Below are 18,382 nucleotides of genomic sequence, written 5' to 3' on the forward strand. Positions count from 1 at the left end.
GGGTCTATTGGATAGAAGGCAGGTATGGATCTGCTGGAGGGTAGGAGAGCCCTGCAGAGGGACCTTGTCAGGCTGGATGGGTGGGCAGAAGTCAATAAGATGAGATTGAACAAGGCCAAGTGCAAGGTTCTACACTTTGGCCACAACAGCCCCAAGCAGCTCTACAGGCTGGGGCCAGAGTGGCTGACAGCAGCCAGGCAGAGAGGGAGCTGGGGCTGCTGGGAGAGAGGAGCTGAGCATGAGGCAGCAGTGCCCAGGTGGGCAGCAGAGCCAATGGCATCCTGGGCTGGCTCAGGAGCAGTGTGGGCAGCAGGACAAGGGAGGTTCTTGTGCCCCTGTGCTCAGCACTGCTCAGGCCACATCTTGAGTGCTGTGTCCAGTTCTGGGCTCCTCCATTGCAGAGAGATGTTGAGGTGCTGGAAGGTGTCCAGCAGAGGGCGACAAAGCTGGGGAGGGGCCTGGAGCACAGCCCTGTGAGGAGAGGCTGAGGGAGCTGGGGGTGTGCAGCCTGCAGCAGAGGAGGCTCAGGGCAGAGCTCATTGCTGCCTGCAGTTACCTGAAGGGAGGCTGTAGCCAGGTGGGGTTGGGCTCTTTTGCTAGGCAAGCAGCAACAGAAGAAGGGGACACAGTCTGAAGTTGTGCCAGGGGAGGTCTGGGCTGGCTGTTAGGAGGAAGTTGTTGTCAGAGAGTGATTGGCACTGGAATGGGCTGCCCAGGGAGGTGGTGGAGTGGCTGTGCCTGGAGGTGTTGAAGCCAAGCTTGGCTGGGGCACTTAGTGCCATGGTCTGGTTGCTTGGCCAGGGCTGGGTGCTAGGTTGGGCTGGCTGAGCTTGGAGCTCTCTTCCAACCTTCTATGATTCTATGAAAAGGGTCCCCAATGCAGTGCTTTGTGGCTGTTACTGATAGGATGTTTTGCAACCTGTACCAATCTCCCTTAGAGTCATTGTCCAAAAAGTGCTCCTTCAGCTTGTTATTCTTTTCATCCTGTGAGGTTTTTCCTCACTCTTAGAGCCCAGTTTTAATTAGAATGGTGGCCTTGCTAATAGCCATTCCTAGAGCAGATATTCATTAAAAGTCCATAATGTTAATACACCAGAAAATTTCCAGGATAACTTTATTAGACTTTCCCTGTTAACTTAATGGACTTTTAATGGATGTCCTAAGCAGACATGTCATTAACAAGAATATTACCAGACATGAATTAAAATATGCTCATTCATCAAAGTTAATTATCTGAAATTTCCTTTGATTTTTTTTTCCTTTCTTTTTCTATGTCTAGCACTTTGAACAAGTTTGTGCAGTGGTTTCCATGCAGCAACATGAAATGGAAATGGTGTAGGGAGGACTGCAGTGAAATGAGGTGTGATGAAATCTATCAGCTTTACTGATCATCACAAAATACAAGTGATTTTTCAGCTTATCAGGAAATTATGCTTCAAAGCTTCCTTGAATAGATTTCAGCTTTCCCTCTGTGCCTGAAATTGCTTGTGCAAAGATATGCATACAACTACCCTCCTATGAGGACAGACTGAAGGAGTTGGGGCTGTTCAGTCTGGAGGAGAGGAGGCTCCCAGGTGACCTTCTTGTACTCTTTCAGTATCTGAAGGGGGCCTACAAAAAATCTAGGGAGGGACTTTTTAGGCTGTCAGGGAGTGACAGGACTGGGAGGAATGGAGCTAAGCTGGAGGTGAGGAGAGTCAGAGTGGAGGTGAGGAGAAAGTTGTTGAGCAGGAGAGTGGTGAGAGGCTGGAATGGGTTGCCCAGGGAGGTGGCTGAGGCCCCCTGGCTGGAGGTGTTTGAGGCCAGGCTGGCTGAGGCTGTGGGCAGCCTGCTCTAGGGCTGCTCTGGGCATGGCAGGGGGACTGGAACTGGCTGACCCTTGTAGTCCCTTCCAACCCTGCCTGATTGTATGATTCTATAAATCTTTCTAGGAGTATTAGGCTTTTAGCTTCCTGAGGTTTTAGTTTAAATATGGTTCTTAGAGCATCTATCAGATGGCTTTTAGCAAATCTTCAACAAGTTGAAATAAGACTCTCAATAAATAGAGGTTTTTACCAGAAAATAGGCCATCTCAGCAGCTGGTGGTCTCACAGAAGAGTGTTTTTTAAACTCAATTATTTATGAAGTGTAAGCTAAAGCTTTAATACAATATTTATGCAGTGTACTTCAAGGGCAGTGCAAAGCTATTTGCCATTTTAAGTAACTAACATATATGTTTTAAATTATAGAGCAGCCATTAATGAAAAGGGCAACTTGTTGTGATGGAAACCACTTCAAACTTAGCTGTACAGAGCTTAACACTTAGCAAAACAAACAAATATCATTGACTTAGAGCAGCAGGCTTAATTTCTTGTTAAAACACAGTGTTTACAAAGGAAATCAGTGAATTAACTTCTGCTGATAGGTGTCTCTTGCAAGACAAAAAGCTTTTCCTGAGTTAGTGGGGAAGGGGTTTAGGGTGTGTTGAGTTTCATGAAGTGAGCCATAGAATAGCTGAGTGCCTCTTGGCTGGGCTTGGTGAAGCAGAACCTGACCTCCAGAACTGCACCAAACTGGGAGCTAGAAGTTGAAGCTTCTCAGGAGCTCGCCTTAAGAAGTCCTTTGAGCTTTCAGATTGTGGAGGTGATTACCTTAGGTGTGTCCAACTGTAAGACACTTCTTGTTCTTCATAATAATGCTGAGACCTGGCTTTGGAATATGTTCTTTTCGTGAGCATTTGTCTAACCCTGCCTTTGGTCAAAAGCTAAGTGTAACATTCATTGTAATTAGCTGTCTGATAACATCACAGGGGAGCAGGACCGAGTCAGCTTCATTCATCTCTCCAGGAAGGGGGAGCGAGGAGCTTGCTGCACAAACATGGGAATTAGGTAGCAACTACTCCATTGCTTAGGGTTCATCTTCTAAGCTGTACCTGTTGGAGACTCCTGGGAGGGTTTAGTTTCAGGAGCAAAGAAGAGAAAGCTCTGGGGAGACCTAATAGCAGCCTAAAGGGGACTTAGGAGAAGGTTGCAGAAGGACTGTTGGCAAAGGTCTGGAGCAATAGGATGAGGGGCAGTGGTTTGAAAGCAGAAGAGGAGGTTTAGATTGGATGGTAGGAATAAATAGTTTGCTGAGAGAGTGGTGGAACACTTGAACAGGTCACCCAAGGTAGGTAGTTGGGGCCCCATCCCTGGAGATATTCAAGGTGAGGCTTGACAAGGCTCGTAGCAGCCCGATCTAGTGGATGGTGTCCCTGCTCAGTGCAAGGGGGTGGGACTGCGTGAATTCTGGGAGTCCCTTCCCACCCAAACCGTTCTGACACCAAAACAAACAAAGAGTGTTTTGCTTTCTGTCGCCCTTAATCTTATCAGTGTTCCCATACATGGGAAGATGGGAATAGGAACATTGTTCCAGTGAAAGTTTGAGGGGGAGCTTGCTTGTTTTAATATGTTCTGGACTTGGGAAAAGCACTCTGAATGAGCTCAGCTTTTCTTAACTTAAATGAATCAGTTCAGTGTAAGGAAGGTGCCATTCAGTCACTTGAGTGACACTGGTCAAACTGCACGTGGAGTGGTCTTGCATAGTGGAAGACTCCTTCCTATGCAGGTCCTGTGGTCTTGGCGTGGGTGGTGAGGCACCACCGCTGCCTAGACCTCCTCCCAGCAGCTCAGAAATGCTATGCTGAGCACAACAACCATAGGGTCACACCTTGCACAACCTCAACTCAGCCTTATTTAAAACATTGCTTCAAGGTGCTGTCCCACAAGTGAAGAGTCTCAGCTGCCCTTACCTTCAGCATGTTATACAGAAGGCAATTTTAGTAACTCATCTGGGCAAACAGTCAGAGTCTGCTTCCAGGAAGCACTTTATAGTGTGCTAGAGCTGACAGAAAGGAATTTGAAGCAGTAGACTTGGCTGGCTTGCAGATGAAGGAACTTGAAATTGCCAGATAACCCAGGTAGGAGTAGGTCGAAGGGAGATTGTACATAGTCAGAAACTCCTCCTAAAATGAAAACAAAGCCAAAAACCTACCGAGTGTGAAGTCATTCTAGTGGAATTTCCTTTTCTGTTCTCAAGCTTGTCCCAGTCCCTGTATGTCTGCTCAAGGTTTGTTTAGCTCAACTACAGAGATTTATTTGAATGCTTGCACATTTGCCTTGTAAAGAGAGGTAATAGTATTTTCCTCTCTTATCTATCCCAGAAGATTAGCAGGCTCTGAATCATCACTTCTTTCTAAAGAAAGCAAAAATGAGCAACGTGCAGATAGGTAGTTTTACCAGTTTAAAATAGAGAGAAAAGCTCTGTGGGTTTCTGAAATCTCCAGTGAAAACATTATTGTGTTCTGTCAGAAGGAGCTGTAGATGAACAAGTGGTGCTGGTGGATGAAAAGCTCAACAGGAGCCAGCAGTGTGCACTTGCAGCCTGGAGGGCCAACCAGAGCCTGGGCTGCAGCAGGAGAAGTGTGGCCAGCAGGTCGAGAAAGGGGATTCTCCCCTTCTACTCCACTCTGCTGAGACCCCACCTGGAGTACTGCATCCAGTTCTGGAGCCTCTATTACAAGAAGAGTGTGGATGTGCTGGAGTGTGTCCAGAGCAGGGCCAGGAGGATGCTCAGAGGACTGCAGCAGCTCTGCTGTGAGCACAGACGGAAAGAGTTGGGGCTGTGCAGGCTGGAGCAGAGGAGGCTCCCAGGTGACCTTCTTGTGGCCTTCCAGCATCTGAAGGGGGCTACAAAAGAGCTGGGGAGGGACTTTTGAGGCTGTCAGGGAGTGCCAGGACTGGGGGGAATGGAGCAAAGCTGGAGGTGGGGAGAGTGAGGCTGGAGGTGAGGAGGAAGTTGTTGAGCAGGAGAGTGGTGAGAGGCTGGCAGGGATTGAAGCCCCATGGCTGGAGGTGTTTAAGTCCAGGCTGGCTGAGGCTGTGTGCAGCCTGCTGTAGGGCAGGGTGTCCCTGGGCATGGCAGGGGAGTTGGAACTAGATGATTTTTGTGGTCCCTTTCAACCCTGCCTGCTTCTATGATTCTGTGAACAGTTAGAACCGGAGTTTTATTTGAATGAGCTTTAACTCTGATGAGAAGTACTTATGGAAATCACCTGAGAACAACTTCTTTAATACACTTCTTTCTTTATTCCTCTAAACACCTCTTTAAACATCACTTCTAAAATGCCTTGCCCTTTAAAAATGTACTTACTGCAATCACTCTGATTCCAGGTAGTTGTCTTCTCTTAGTTTCAGTTTAACTTTTGACCCTGCTGATAAGGGAGACCCTCACATCTGACCTTCAGGATCTTTCCCAAACCTTTCCCACAGCAAGGCTTGGTGGCTATGAATTTTTCCAGGCCATTGCCATTTCATGTTTGTCACAGCAGACAAACCTTCCAGGGAATCCACCCAATAAGCTGTTTTGTGAGCCCTGCTGTACCCTGTGAGTTTACTGATTGTGGGTGGGTTATTTTGTGGAGGTAAAGAGTCTTATCTGCAGATACTACAAAATTTATTGGTGCCATTAATTTGCCTACCAAGAGAGTAGGAGATGGCTGTATACAAAACCACTCTGAAAGTGTTGTGTGCTACAGGCATTAGCATTTATCTGCTGTGGTGAAAGCACACCATGAGTATCTCTTTGTGGCATTATAAACCCTAGAAAGGCATTAACAATTCCATTTAAAATTTCATGTCCAAGAGACCTCTTAGGGGACTGAAGCATTTGGGGAAAAATGCCTGATGAGTTTTCACCACAGCCCTCTAATTCAGAGGCCACTTCAGGGACCAAATAATGATTTTTAGAGGGTTTTTTTATTGAATGGTAATATTTTATATCAGATTTCTTCTTGGTTGGAGATGATGTCTTTGTCTGTGTGATGGTTTGAGAGTTACCTGTGCACACTCCTTGGGAAATCACCCAGACTAGACTCAGACAGCTGGAAGTTAAGGACTTTATATTCACAGCTCAGCACAATATACAAGCAGATAGTTACAGTATTTACAGCTATAGACAGAAATAGACACGTTAAAAGTGATGCAGAAACACAACAGCCCTCCCAGAAATCAGCCCCCAGGAGGACTCCCAACCACACTTCCACCTTCTTCCCAGCCCTCTACCTTATCCCAGAGTATGCCTTACGTGCAAGGTGAGTTTGGGGGGAGTAGGAGCAGAAGGGTTAGTTACACAGAAGCAGCCCAGGGAGAAACTCAGACTCCAGCAGAGACCCACACACTGTCTTATCTATGTGCCAGGGGAGCTCTAGGCTGGATGCTAGGAGGAAGTTGTTGGCAGAGAGAGAGTGATTAGCATTGGAATGGGCTGCCGAGGGAGGTGGTGGAGTCACTATGCCTGGAGGTGTTGAAGCCAAGCCTGGCTGGGGCACTTAGTGCCATGGTCTGGTTGATTGGATAGAGCTGGGTGCTAGGTTGGACTGGCTGAGCTTGGAGCTCTCTTCCAAGCTGGTTGATCCTATGAAAAGCAGAGATGATTTAGGACCTCAAAAAGGTAGTTGTGACTCTTTTGATTGGTACCTGCTGTCGTTGTTCTTGTGAAGTTTGTGCACATTGTGCTGAGTTTACAAGTCTAGGAGCAGCTCTGTATTCCTGCAGGCATTCACACAAGGGACAAGCCAGCAAACTCTTCCTTCATGGGCATGTAACTATAGGAATGGTTCTATTCCTGCATCTGCCAGTGTCTGCTCCCATGTACAAAAGGAACAAAACCAATGTGACTGCACACCTCCCTTGTTACACTTGAGCAGAGGCTGCTTAGGTTTGGGATTTTGTCAGAAGCAACCACTTTAAATACTTGGATTTTTGACACCATTTACATTTAGGCTGCAAAGGCAAGATTCAGCCCATGGTGGTAGAATGCAGTCAGTATTAACTCACAGAACCAGCCAGGGTTGGAAGGGGACCACAAGGATCAGCCAGTTCCAACCCCCTTGCCATGCCCAGGGACATCCTACCCTAGAGCAGGCTGCCCACAGCTTCATCCAGCCTGGCCTTAAACCCCTCCAGCCATGGGGCCTCAACCACCTCCTTGGGCAACCCTTCCAGGCTCTCACCACTCTCCTGCTGAAGATCTGCCTCTTCATGGCCAGTCTGCATCTCCCCATCTCCAGCTCATGCTACAGCAGCTGTGAAGGGAGTGGGAAATCCATTTCTTTGCTCAGTTTTCTATCTCTTCCAAGGCCTTTGATGCCAGATGCTCTGGAATATATGAGGGATTTCCTTGAAGGCTGAGAAAAAGAGATGATTTTTTTATCCCAGGTCTGTTGGTAGCTGCCAGTTCTTTATAAAACTTGATTTCAACAACTAGCTTTAAACCCCATACTTTGCAAATGATTGGAGAAGAAGCACTGAAAGGATTCTGCTAAGCACCAGATCCCCTTATCTGTCTGCCTTTGGTCTTTTGCTATCCCTAATAAATTACAACACATGACAATTTCACAGAGAGTGGAAGGATGAATCAGAGGATATTTACACTTACATACTGTCAAAATCCATGGAATTTACAACTGACTGGTGTTCCAAATATGCTAACATTTTTCTGGCTTCCTGTCATTTCGGTCTGTCCAAGAGCTGTAGCAACCGAAAAGGAGCTGCAACTGGCACAGCACAGAGAGGTTTTCGGGTGTCTCCTTCCTCAAAGCCTGAGGCATTATTTCATAGTATGTGATTCAGCAGAAAGAAGTTAGAAATAGGTTTGGTTATTTTTCTCAGAGAAGCTGCATGTTCCTGGGGTTTGTGGAGTTGGTGTTTTTTCTGTCTTGACTCACGTGGATGGTGGAGCTTTGCAGGGAGCTCTGGAAATGAGCAAGTCCAGCTCTCCCTGCTCGAAGCAGGGTCATCTACAGCAGGCTGCATCTGCTTGAGTTTTGAGTCTTTGAGGAGTGGGTCACTTAGGGCAGTGTCCTCACCACCTTTCTCCAACAAACCCAGGTTTTCTGTAGTTTGACTTTGCTTTCCTGTGTTGCAGTTTGTGCACCTTGCCATTTGTGCTGTCCCTGGGTGCCACTGAGAAGAGTCTCGCTCTGTTATCTTTACTCCCTCCCACCAGATACTTGTATGCACATTGATAAGACCTAACCTCCCCCACACCTTCATAAGACCTGACCTCACACACACCTTCAACCTTTCTCTTTACTAGGCTTAAGTTCTCAGGTCTCTCAGAGGCTCCTTGTATGATGTGTCTGTCATCTTTGTGGTCCTTTCCAGGACTTGCTGCGGTATGTCCATGTTTCCTCAGTACTGGGGAGCACAGCACACTCCAGATGTGGCTTTCTGAACAGGAAGCAAGGATCCATCACTGCTGGCCTGCTAGTGACACTCTTCCTAATGCAGCCCGAGAGGCTTTTGGCCACCTGTACTGCAAGGGCTTACATTCTATGTGGTGTCCTTCAGATCTCAGAGTCCTTTTCTGCCAAGCTGCTTTCCAAGCACTCTGCCCCCAGCCTGTCCTGTGCCAAGGTTCCTTTCACTTCGTGTGCAGAACTTTGCTGTTCATTTCATTGGCTTTTGCACTTCTTGTCTGCCAGTTTCTCCAGCCTGAGATGTTCTTGCTGTTTCCAATAACTCTTCTTTAATAGGCTGAGCTAAACTTGAGTAGCTCATGTTTCCTCACAGTGTTTCCTGAGTGACATTTTCTAGTCCTCTTCCACTGTAAGGAAGGGAACCATCATTCACTCTGCTTATCATCACCCTGAGTGCTGATGGCAGGTGGTACCTTTCCACTTCCTCCTCCTCTCTGCTGCAAGAAGTGAGGAATACTCTTTGGTGTTTTTCATCCTTGGGCTCCATCATAGCTTAGAGCTTTAAAAAAAAAAAACCAAACACACCTTCCCCTCCCCCAGCTTATCACTGTCCACTTCCAGAGTTTTGGTCTCAGGCTCTCTGCTCTGTCTTTTCTTCTGGCCTGGGAATGCTGTGGATTTGTGAACTTTCTTCTTTTTTTTTTCTGGAATGAAAACTAGAAGCTGTTTTTCTCTGAAGTGATAGGAGAATCTCTGACCAGACTTTTGAACTTGTTTTCATAGAATCAGCCAGGCTGGAAGAGACCTCTAAGCTCATCCAGACCAACCTAGCACCCAGCCCTAGCCAAGCAACCAGACCACGGCACTATGTGCCCCAGCCAGGCTTGGCTTCAACACCTCCAGGGATGGTGACTCCACCACCTCCCTGGGCAGCCCATTCCAATGCCAATCACTCTCTCTGGGAAGAACTTCCTCCTAACATCCAGCCTAGGCCTCCCCTGGCACAACTTGAGACTTTGAGTCTGTTGTAATAGTTCAGTGTTTAATTTCCTCAGACATTATCTTCCTCCCTTATTTTTCATACAGTTCTAAAAAAGGAAAAGAAAAAGGGGCAAAGAAGGCATTTCTTTCAAAAGTTCTGGGTCAGTTCTTCTTTTAACCTGAGTCTTGTCTCTGGTCCTAATGTATTCTTCATCTTCTGCTTCCTTTTATGCTTAAGCCTCATGCCGAGACAGCTTTTAAAACAGTGATGTCTGCTTTATGAGTCAGGATTCACAAAACCAGCAGGGCCATTTCAAATGATTTGCTGACTTCCTCCAAGCCAGAGGCTCTTCTTGGACTCCCTAAAATGAATGTTGAAGTAGTTCAATGTGTATCTTAGAACCAATTTGGATTTTATCATTTCCTGTGATGGAGAGCCCACTTCACATTTTATTGTTAGCATGCTGCCATTTCTGCAAAGTGAATGAATTAAAGCATACACCTGGATTTGTCATCTGAACTTTACCTCCTGTTCCTGCCTGCCAGACTGTGGTGACATCCCTGACCTGCACACACTGAAGCTTTCTGTGTTAAAGGAAAACACTCAGCTGCTTGGGGGTTTTCACCCAAACTCTTCTGTCAAGTGTCATACTTTTCAATCCTTGCAATTGCTTTCCTAACTCATTTCTGAACCCTTCACAATGCATCAGTATCTTCATAGACTCAACCAGGGTGGAAGTGATCTCCCAAATTCATCCTATCCAACCTATCCCCCAGCCCTATCCAATCAACTAGACCATGGCACTGAGTGCCTCATCCAGTCTCTTCTTGCACACTTCCAAGGATGGTAACTCCACCACCTGTTCTCAATATGGGCATTGGAACTGGATAGTGTGAGAAGGTGGTGGGGAATAAGGTTGGGCAGGTATCAGCAGCTTAGCTGAAGGATTTGAAAGCACTGTTCAGTAACTGCTCAGGTTATTTGTAGTCTGTCAGGCCTTTCAGTTTTGAAAAAGGAGTAAGGATGTGTTCAAAGAGGGGTTGAGACTGTGTGAATTCTTAGAAACACGTGCAGCAGCACACAAGCAATTTGTTAAGTAGCAATCTCTTGCTAAATTAATGCAAGATAAATTACCTGTGTCATTTTAGTGATGTACTAATCAAAGTCTGATTGCTTACAACTCTGGAAGTATAGCAATGGTCATCACAGGGTGTCAGGGGTTGGAAGGGGTCCAGAGAGATCATTGAGTCCAACCCCCCTGCCAGAGCAGGACCACACAATCTAGCTCAGGTCATGCAGGAACACATGGTGATGTTTTGGGTGTTACCTGTCCCCTCCCCCCCCCCACTTTGGAAAATCACCCAGACTAGACTCAGTGGCTCTGGGAATTGAATGAAGCTTTCTGTTTACAGGTTAGCACAAGATACAAGCAAATAGTTACATCAGACACAGAAATATACAGGTTAAAAAGTAATACAGAAACACAGCAGCCCTCCCAGAAGCCAGAGTCCCCAGGAGGGGTCCCAACCACCCTTCCACCTTCCTCTTACCCCTCTACCTTACCCAAGACTTTGCCTTACACTCAAGGCAGTTTGGAGGGTCAGCCAGGGGGGATAGGAAGCAGATGGATTAGTCACACAGACAGCAGGTTAGGTTAGAGAGAGAAGTTCAGCCCCAGAGAGACAGAGAGCAACTGTGTTATCTATGTTAGAGTTCTTGTTCTTATACATCTCAGCAAGCCTATGAGTGGAGTAGACATCACCATTGTTTGCTTTCCACAGCCTGTGACCCAGTTCTTCTTCCCAAAACATTCTAACTAAGCTCAAACTAGCACACACATCCAAACAGGACTTGAAAGGCTCCAGAGGAGGAGACTCCACAGCCTCTCTGGGCAGCCTATGCCAGGGCTCTGGGACCTTTGCAGTCAAGAAGTTCTCCCTTGTGCTGAGCTGGAACCTGCTGTGCTGCAGCTTACATCCACTGCTTCTGGTCCTATCCCGGGGAGCAGTGAGCAGAGCCTGTCCCCCCTTTCCTGACCCTCAGCCCTCAGATCTTTATAGACCTTTATTAAATCCCCTTTCAGTCTTCTCTTCTCCAGACTAAACAGCCCCAGGTCCCTCAGCCTCTCCTCATCAGGCAGTGCTCCAGTCCCTTCATCATCCTTGTAACCCACTGCTGGACCCTCTCCAGCAGATCCCTGTCCCTCTGAAACTGGGGAGCCCAAAACTGAATGCAGTCTTTGAAGAGAACCGAAGTGATCAGCCTGCTGAAAGGATTGTTTGGATGCAAACATGTTTGCACCTAGTTACTGGGTGAGCTATCCAAACAGACATGCTGTGCACCCACGTTCATGCCAGCATCGTGAGTAGTGAACCATAAGTTGCAGGAGATGTTCATTCTGCACCGTTTCACTGAAACCAAGTGATGACAACTCAGCCATGTCCATCAGTGGCCATGCCTAATGATCCAATGATGCAGAATGCTTTGTGTTTTCCTCTTCTTTTGACTTCTAACCAGGAAAGGTTATCATTTATACATGAAGTGGTTTGGACAAGAAAGCAGAGGGAGCCTCTGCCGCAGCAGGCACTGATGGTCTGCAGACCCATTTGCTTTTCAGCTTAGTGATTCAGGATGTTCTTGCACGTAGGTTGCTTGCTTCTGCCAGTATTTAGCCACCTAATATGTCTGCCTTAAGTAATTACATGTTAGGTAGTTGAGAGGTAGTTCAGCCAAAGGCATCAGCTCTATGGGAGAGTGTGATGGAAAGGACCCAAATTAGATTTGCCTCAAGCTACTGTGGCAGCTCGCATAGGCAGAGATGAGTTCTGAACCGAAGGAAACCAAAGTGATTTTGTTTAACCAGCTGTTTTTTCTCACTTTTAAATAAGCTGGAGAATAATATCACAATTTGTTTTGGGTTTCCTGAACGAAAAATCTGAAGCTTTTACCTGCCAACCAGAAACTTTTATGGAGGGCATTTCCAGGTTAAAAAAGCCCCAAGTCTTACTAACAGCCTTTAACCACCTGGCATTTAGTCCTAAGGAAAAAAATAGTATTATCATGTTATAGGCTGCATCATTATCTTGCTTCCTTCTGATCTCAGCAGTATTTTTGCTAAGGGAAATGGTTGAAACTGGTCCTGCTCTGGCAGGGGGATTGGACTCGATGATCTCTTTGGGTCTCTTCCAACCCTGACATCCTGTGATCCTGTCAACAATCAGCCATGTACGTCTCTTACTAGGGCAGACTGAAAGAGTGGGGACTGTTGAGTCTGGAGAAGAGGAGCCTCCCAGGTGACCTTCCTGTGGCCTTCCAGTATCTGAAAGGGGCATACAAAAAACCCGGGGAGGGACTTTTTAGGCTGTAAGAGAATGACAGGACTAGGGGGAATGGAGTGAAGCCAGTGGAGATGGAGAGAATCAGACTGGCTGTGAGGAGGAAGTTGTTGAGCATGAGAGTGGTGAGAGGCTGGAATGGGTTGCCCAGGGAGGTGGTTGAGGTGCCATGCCTGGAGTCACAGAAGTTGGACATAGTCTACAAGCTTTGAAATGAGCAAAGTATCCAGGAGAAAAATCCTTCCCAATGTTCATGAGATCCATTTGGATGGACAGTTCTTGTTTCCTGTGACCCCTATTTAGCACTGTCTGGTGTTACGAGAGAACTTCAGTGAGGCACTGAGTGCACTCTCAGCAAATCTGCTGGTAGCAGCATGCTGTGTGGGGCACTGGACTAGGACTCCTGAAGGATCTTGACAGGCCTGAGAAGTGGGTCAGTGACAACTGCTTGAGGTTCAGCAAGTCCAAGTGCAAGGTGCTGCATCTGGTTTGGGACAATGCCAGGCACCCAGTCCAGGTTGGGTGCAGAGTAGCTCTGAAGGAAAAGACCTGGGGGTGTTGGTTGGTGAGAAGCTCACCATGAGCCAGCAGTGCACTTCTGCAGCCCAGAAGGCAGCTGTGTGCTGGGCTGCAGCAGGGTAAGAGAGGGGATTCTGCCCCTTTGCTCTGCTCTGCTGAGACCCTGCCTTGAGTGCTATGTCCAGTTCTGGTGTCCCCAGCATAAAAAGGACACAGAACTGTTGGGGTGAGTCCAGAGGAGGGCCACAAAGGTGATCCAAGGGCTGGAGCACCTCTGCTATGAGAATAGGCTGAATGAGTTGGGGTTGTTCAGCCAAGAGAAGACTCTAGGTGCACCTTAAAACTGCCTTCCAATAGCTGAAGGGATCCTATAGGAAGGCTGCAGAGGGACTTGTCATCAGGGTGTTGAGACAGGACAAGGGGGAATGATTTGAAGCTGAGGGAGAGTAGGTTTAGACTGGATCTTAGTAAGAGGTTCTTCAGGACTGGGATGGTGAGACTCTGGAATAGACTACCCAGGGAGCTTGTGGCTGCCTCCTCCCTTGAGGTGTTCCGGGCCAGACTGGGTGAGGTCTTGAGCCCCTGAGTCTGGTTGAGAGGTGTCCCTGCCCATGGGAGGAGGGTTGGTGTAGATAATGTCTAAGGTCCTTTGCAGCCTAAGACACTCTATGCTAACTTCTCCAACACATGCTCTATGTCCTTTCTTTACCAGGCTCTCTCTTGTGTGTGTTGTCTTTTAAAGTAAAAGGCATTGAGTTTGTCCAGTCTGGGGGAGGCTACACAATAAAGACAGGATCAGAATCAGTCACAGAATATTAGGGGCTGGAAGGGACCTCAAAAGATCATCCAGTCCAACTCCTGTGACAGAGCAGAATCACCTCTGTCAGATCACACAGGAATGCTCCAGGTGTGTCTTGAGTATCTCCAGGGAGAGATACTGAGCAACCTGTTGCAGTGTTCCCTTTGCTTGAGTTTTGGGATTTCAGCAAGAGATTGATACATCTGAGTGTGAGCTCTCTTGTGTCAGGTTAGTGCAGAAAGAAGACATCTCCTTTTGGTTGTCCCCCTTTTGTGTTTTCATGCACCTCTCCAGGCAAACAGAATTGCCCACGAAATGCAGCCACGCTCTGCCCGGTAGATGAAAAGCTGTTTGCAGTGAGTATATCACAGCTGAGTCAGCCGGGCCCCTGCTGCACTCTGCTTTTGTTGGTTTTTCAAGGTCCAAGGCCTCAAGTACCTCGTTCTGTTACATATTAGTAAGCCAGTGGAGTGAGTTTTGAGTCCTGAAGTTGACTGAAGATGCATTGTCTGCCTGGTGTGTTGCGTCTGGTAAATAGCTGGTTGCTGCGGTAACCGCCGAAAATGGTAGAGGGTCCTTGGTACCACATAAATCCTCTGAAGAAAACCTGATCATAGCAAATTCTAACATGAGTCTTCGAAGGAGGATAAAAGAGGAGGAAGAGATTCAGACAGCTTTTTCCTTTTGTAAACTCCCTGCTTTATAGGGGGAAAAAATAGCTAGGACTAGTCTGTCTGGTAGGGAATGAAAAGGTTGTGAATCAAGGCGCTGCCTTGCTCTGACAGCTGTGTGAATGTGAAACAGAAAGTTCTCCAGCCTCAGCCATTATGGGTTTGTTTGGTTAGCTCTAATTTTGGAAGTCATTATAGCGAAGGTAAATGACTTGCACAGGAGACTACTGTAAACAAAAGACTCGATACATTTGCTTTGGCAGGAGCTTTGAGAAGACTCGCTCCTTTCACTGCCTCTTTTATGCGGCCTCTGTAATAGTCTCACTGCCTGCCTCTGTGTGCAGGCAGTTCTCATTTCCCTTCCTCTCTCCCTGACAGCTTCTTTCCCCTGACAGGTAGGATTTAAGGGGGGCAGCACCTGCTGTTGAATTGCTGCTGTGTAGATGGAGAATACCTTCATTTTTAGAGTAGCTGTCCCTTGATTTCTAAAGCCACTGTGCTTTGCTCAAGGGGGAGTCTATTCAGTCTTCCTCTATCTAATACTGGAGCCCTGATCTAGGGTAGGGTGTCCCTGCCCATGGCAGGGGGGTTGCAACTGGATAATCTTTGTGTTCCCTTCCAACCCTGACTGCTTCTATGATTCTCCAATCCCTTTCAAACACTCTTTAGTTTTGCCTCTTCTTTGGTTGTTTTTTGTGGTTTTATTTTTATCGTTCAATATGTTTGAATGATCTGAAAGTTTCTGAAGGGGACCTACAGGAAGGCTGGGGAGGCACAATGGACAAGGTCTTGTAATGACAGGATGAGGGGTAATGGGTTTAAACTGGCAGAGGGGAGATTGGAACTGGTTGTTAGGAAAGTTTTCTTTGCAGTGAGGGTGGTGAGACACTGGCACAGGTTGCCCAGGGAGGTTGTGGAGCACAGAAGCACCCAATGTGATCTTTGATCACATTGGGTGCTTCTGTGCTCCACAACCTCCCTGGAGGTGTTCAAGACCAGGCTGGCCGAAGCCTTGAGCAACCTGTTCTAGTGGGAGGTGTCTCTGCCTATGTCAGGGGGTTGGAACTGGAAGATCCTTGAGGTCTCTTCCAACCTAAACCATTCTATGTTTCTATATTTCTACCTACAGCTTCTAAGTGTGCTGATGCCTAGCTGAGTTTTCCAGCTTTGCAGTGTAGAATAAATAAACCCTGAGAATTACAGGTTCCTTTCCAGCTTCAGTCAAGGCTCTGCTACTTACTCTCACTGGTGTGGGTGGAGAGGCAACTTCCATGATGACAGAAAGAGGACCCATGCAGATCCTGCTGCTTCCCTTTTAGAAAGCTCCTCATCAACATATCCTATGGGAGTAGCAGAGCAGAGCTTTCACTGATTTCTGAAGCTGAAAGGATGAAGTAGAGAGGCAGAACAGGTATCCTGTCCTTGCTACACTCACTTGCTAGCACCTCTTTTCTACCTCTTGGTTGACCTAGGAGCCTTCCCTGTCGTGGGGGACCTCTTGTGAGGAAGTGCTTTCTGCAGAGGAGTAACTGCTCAGGCTTACCTTCACATGCACCAGTCAGGGCATACTCTACTGTTAGTTCATTTTCTTTCAAACACAGAATTATTGTGGTGCATCTTCAAATCATAAGGGACTCATCCTTGCATGTTCTTACAGGCTTTATGCCCACGAGGGGACAGCAATACTGCTGTTTTCTCTCATAAATAACTATGGGGGGTAGGTTGGACTGGATGATCTTGGAGGTCTATTACAACTTGGTTGATTCTGTGATTCTATAGGGTCATTTTCTACTCCTGTCATAGAAGAGATTATCTCTGAAATCTCTCCCTTAGTGCTCATTAACTAGAAACACAGTAATTGAGAAGATGGTAGGAAAAGACCTTGTCTAATAGTAGCCCTGATCTCTAAAATGGAGTATAACCACCTAATAATCACACACCAAAATATCTGAGCAGTGTGACTGACAGAAACAAGCCAGCCATGGAGCTGAGAGCCTGGAAGGAGGTTTTCTTTCAGATGAATTCCATCTCGTGCTGCATACACAGGGTATTTGTATGCTTTCAGGTCAGGCTACTGAGTCTGAAGAATAAGATGTGATTTTAGCTGCATGAACTCTTTTGAACTTCCTTCCACCTGCAGGGTCTTTGAATGTCAAGAGAAGCAGACAACAACTTTGATTGATATTGGTCTCCAATGTCTTTAAAAAAGCAGAAATGTAGCACAAAAGTTCTCTTCAAGAGAAACATCCTGCTCTCCAACTTACTAGGGAGAGGAAGGCAAAAGATGCCCCTCTTGCTAAAGCTGGCACAATGTTTTCACTTGACACTAAGAAATACATTTCCTCTGAAGAGGTGGTTTAATGCCATCACTTCCTTCTGTGTAAACCAAATGCTGAGGTTTGCTTACAGCCCCCCAGTATTTGAGTATAAACCCCAATAGTCAAGTGCATCATTTTGGCCTCTTCATACTTGTTTTAACTTTCTAGTAGGAGAGTGAGCCTAGCACTTCAGAGTTGTTGGTGTGGCTGTTCAGTAGAACAGAAACTCTTGGAGAGACAAGCAATGAGGAGCTGTCTGCTGTCTGGTCACAGGGTGCTCCATGCAGTGCATCTGTCAGGAAGTGGGCATCTTAGAGAATCAACCAGGTTGGAAGAGACCTCCAAGCTCATGCAGTCCAACTTAGCACCCAGCCCTGGCCAAGCAACCAGACCATGGCACTAAGTGCCCCAGCCAGGCATTGCTGCAACACCTCCAGGCACAGCCACTCCACCACCTCCCTGGGCAGCCCATTCCAATGCCAATCTCTGGCAACAACTTCCTCCTAACATCCAGCCTAGAATTCCCCCAGCACAGCTTGAGACCTTCTTCTGTTGCTGGTTGCCTGGCAGGTATGTCCTCAAATTCTGAAAGTTTAATCAGACTATATTTGTTCTCCTAAGCTATGCACAGTCTTTTATTACTGTGATTTAATTATTGAAGAGATCTCTTTTTATAAGTCAGAATTTCATGTGCAACGGTTACAAGCTGCACCAGGTTCAGGATGGATATTAGGGAATACTGCATCACTGTAGGGGTTCTCCAACATTGGAATGGTCTGCCAGGGTAGTGGTGGAGTCCTCATCCCTGGGGCTGTTCAAGCAGCGTGTGGACCTGGCTCTTAGGGACGTGGTTTAGTGTTGATCCTGCAGTGCTGGGCCGAGGGTTGGAGTGGATGAGATTTGAGGTCTCTTCCAAATGGGTATATTCTGTATTGTATAATATGGTAGCAGAGACCAATGCAGCTGGGACCTCTCACCAGCCTTAGAATCATAGAATCAACCAGGTTGGAAGAGACCTCCAAGCTCATCCAGTCCAACCTAGCACCCAGCCCTATCCCGTCAACTAGACCACAGCACCAAGTGCCTCATCCAGGCTTAGCTTGAACATCTCCAGGGATGGTGACTCCACTACCTCCCTGGGCAGCCCATTCCAGTGGCACTCCTGGTGACAGGAGTGAGAGGACATGCTTGTGTTGCTTGTGTTCAGGGTTACTATCATGTTCTTCATGCTTCATAAAGCCAAAGAAGGCTGAAAAAGGGATTATTTAAGTCTGTGAGGAAATAAAACTGCAATAGTAGGAATATGGGGTTTAAACAGTTTACCTGTCAGAGTTTCTGTTGCTATAGCCACTTGGTTTCTAGTAGAAGCTGCTGGAGGTGACTTAGAACATTGGCTCCTGCACTGTGCATCAGGTGCAGTTTGCAGTGGTGAGCATGGGTTGAGCTGAATCTTGTTCACATAAATGCAGTCCAACTGCAGGCAGGCTCAGCAGTGACTGCCACAAGAACTTGGGCGTTCTGCATAAGTATTTCCTATCTC

The 18,382-nt window shown here is 47.0% G+C and overlaps 1 protein-coding gene across 3 annotated transcripts in view; it reads left to right on the forward strand.

Annotated features, from left to right (window-relative positions):
* FGGY (FGGY carbohydrate kinase domain containing) overlaps positions 1 to 18,382 on the forward strand; it is a 169,844-nt gene that overhangs the window by 48,972 nt on the left and 102,490 nt on the right. The gene's annotated exons all lie outside the window — the stretch shown is intronic.

Source organism: Pogoniulus pusillus, chromosome 8, assembly GCF_015220805.1.
Source record: "Pogoniulus pusillus isolate bPogPus1 chromosome 8, bPogPus1.pri, whole genome shotgun sequence".
Taxonomy (NCBI): domain Eukaryota; kingdom Metazoa; phylum Chordata; class Aves; order Piciformes; family Lybiidae; genus Pogoniulus; species Pogoniulus pusillus.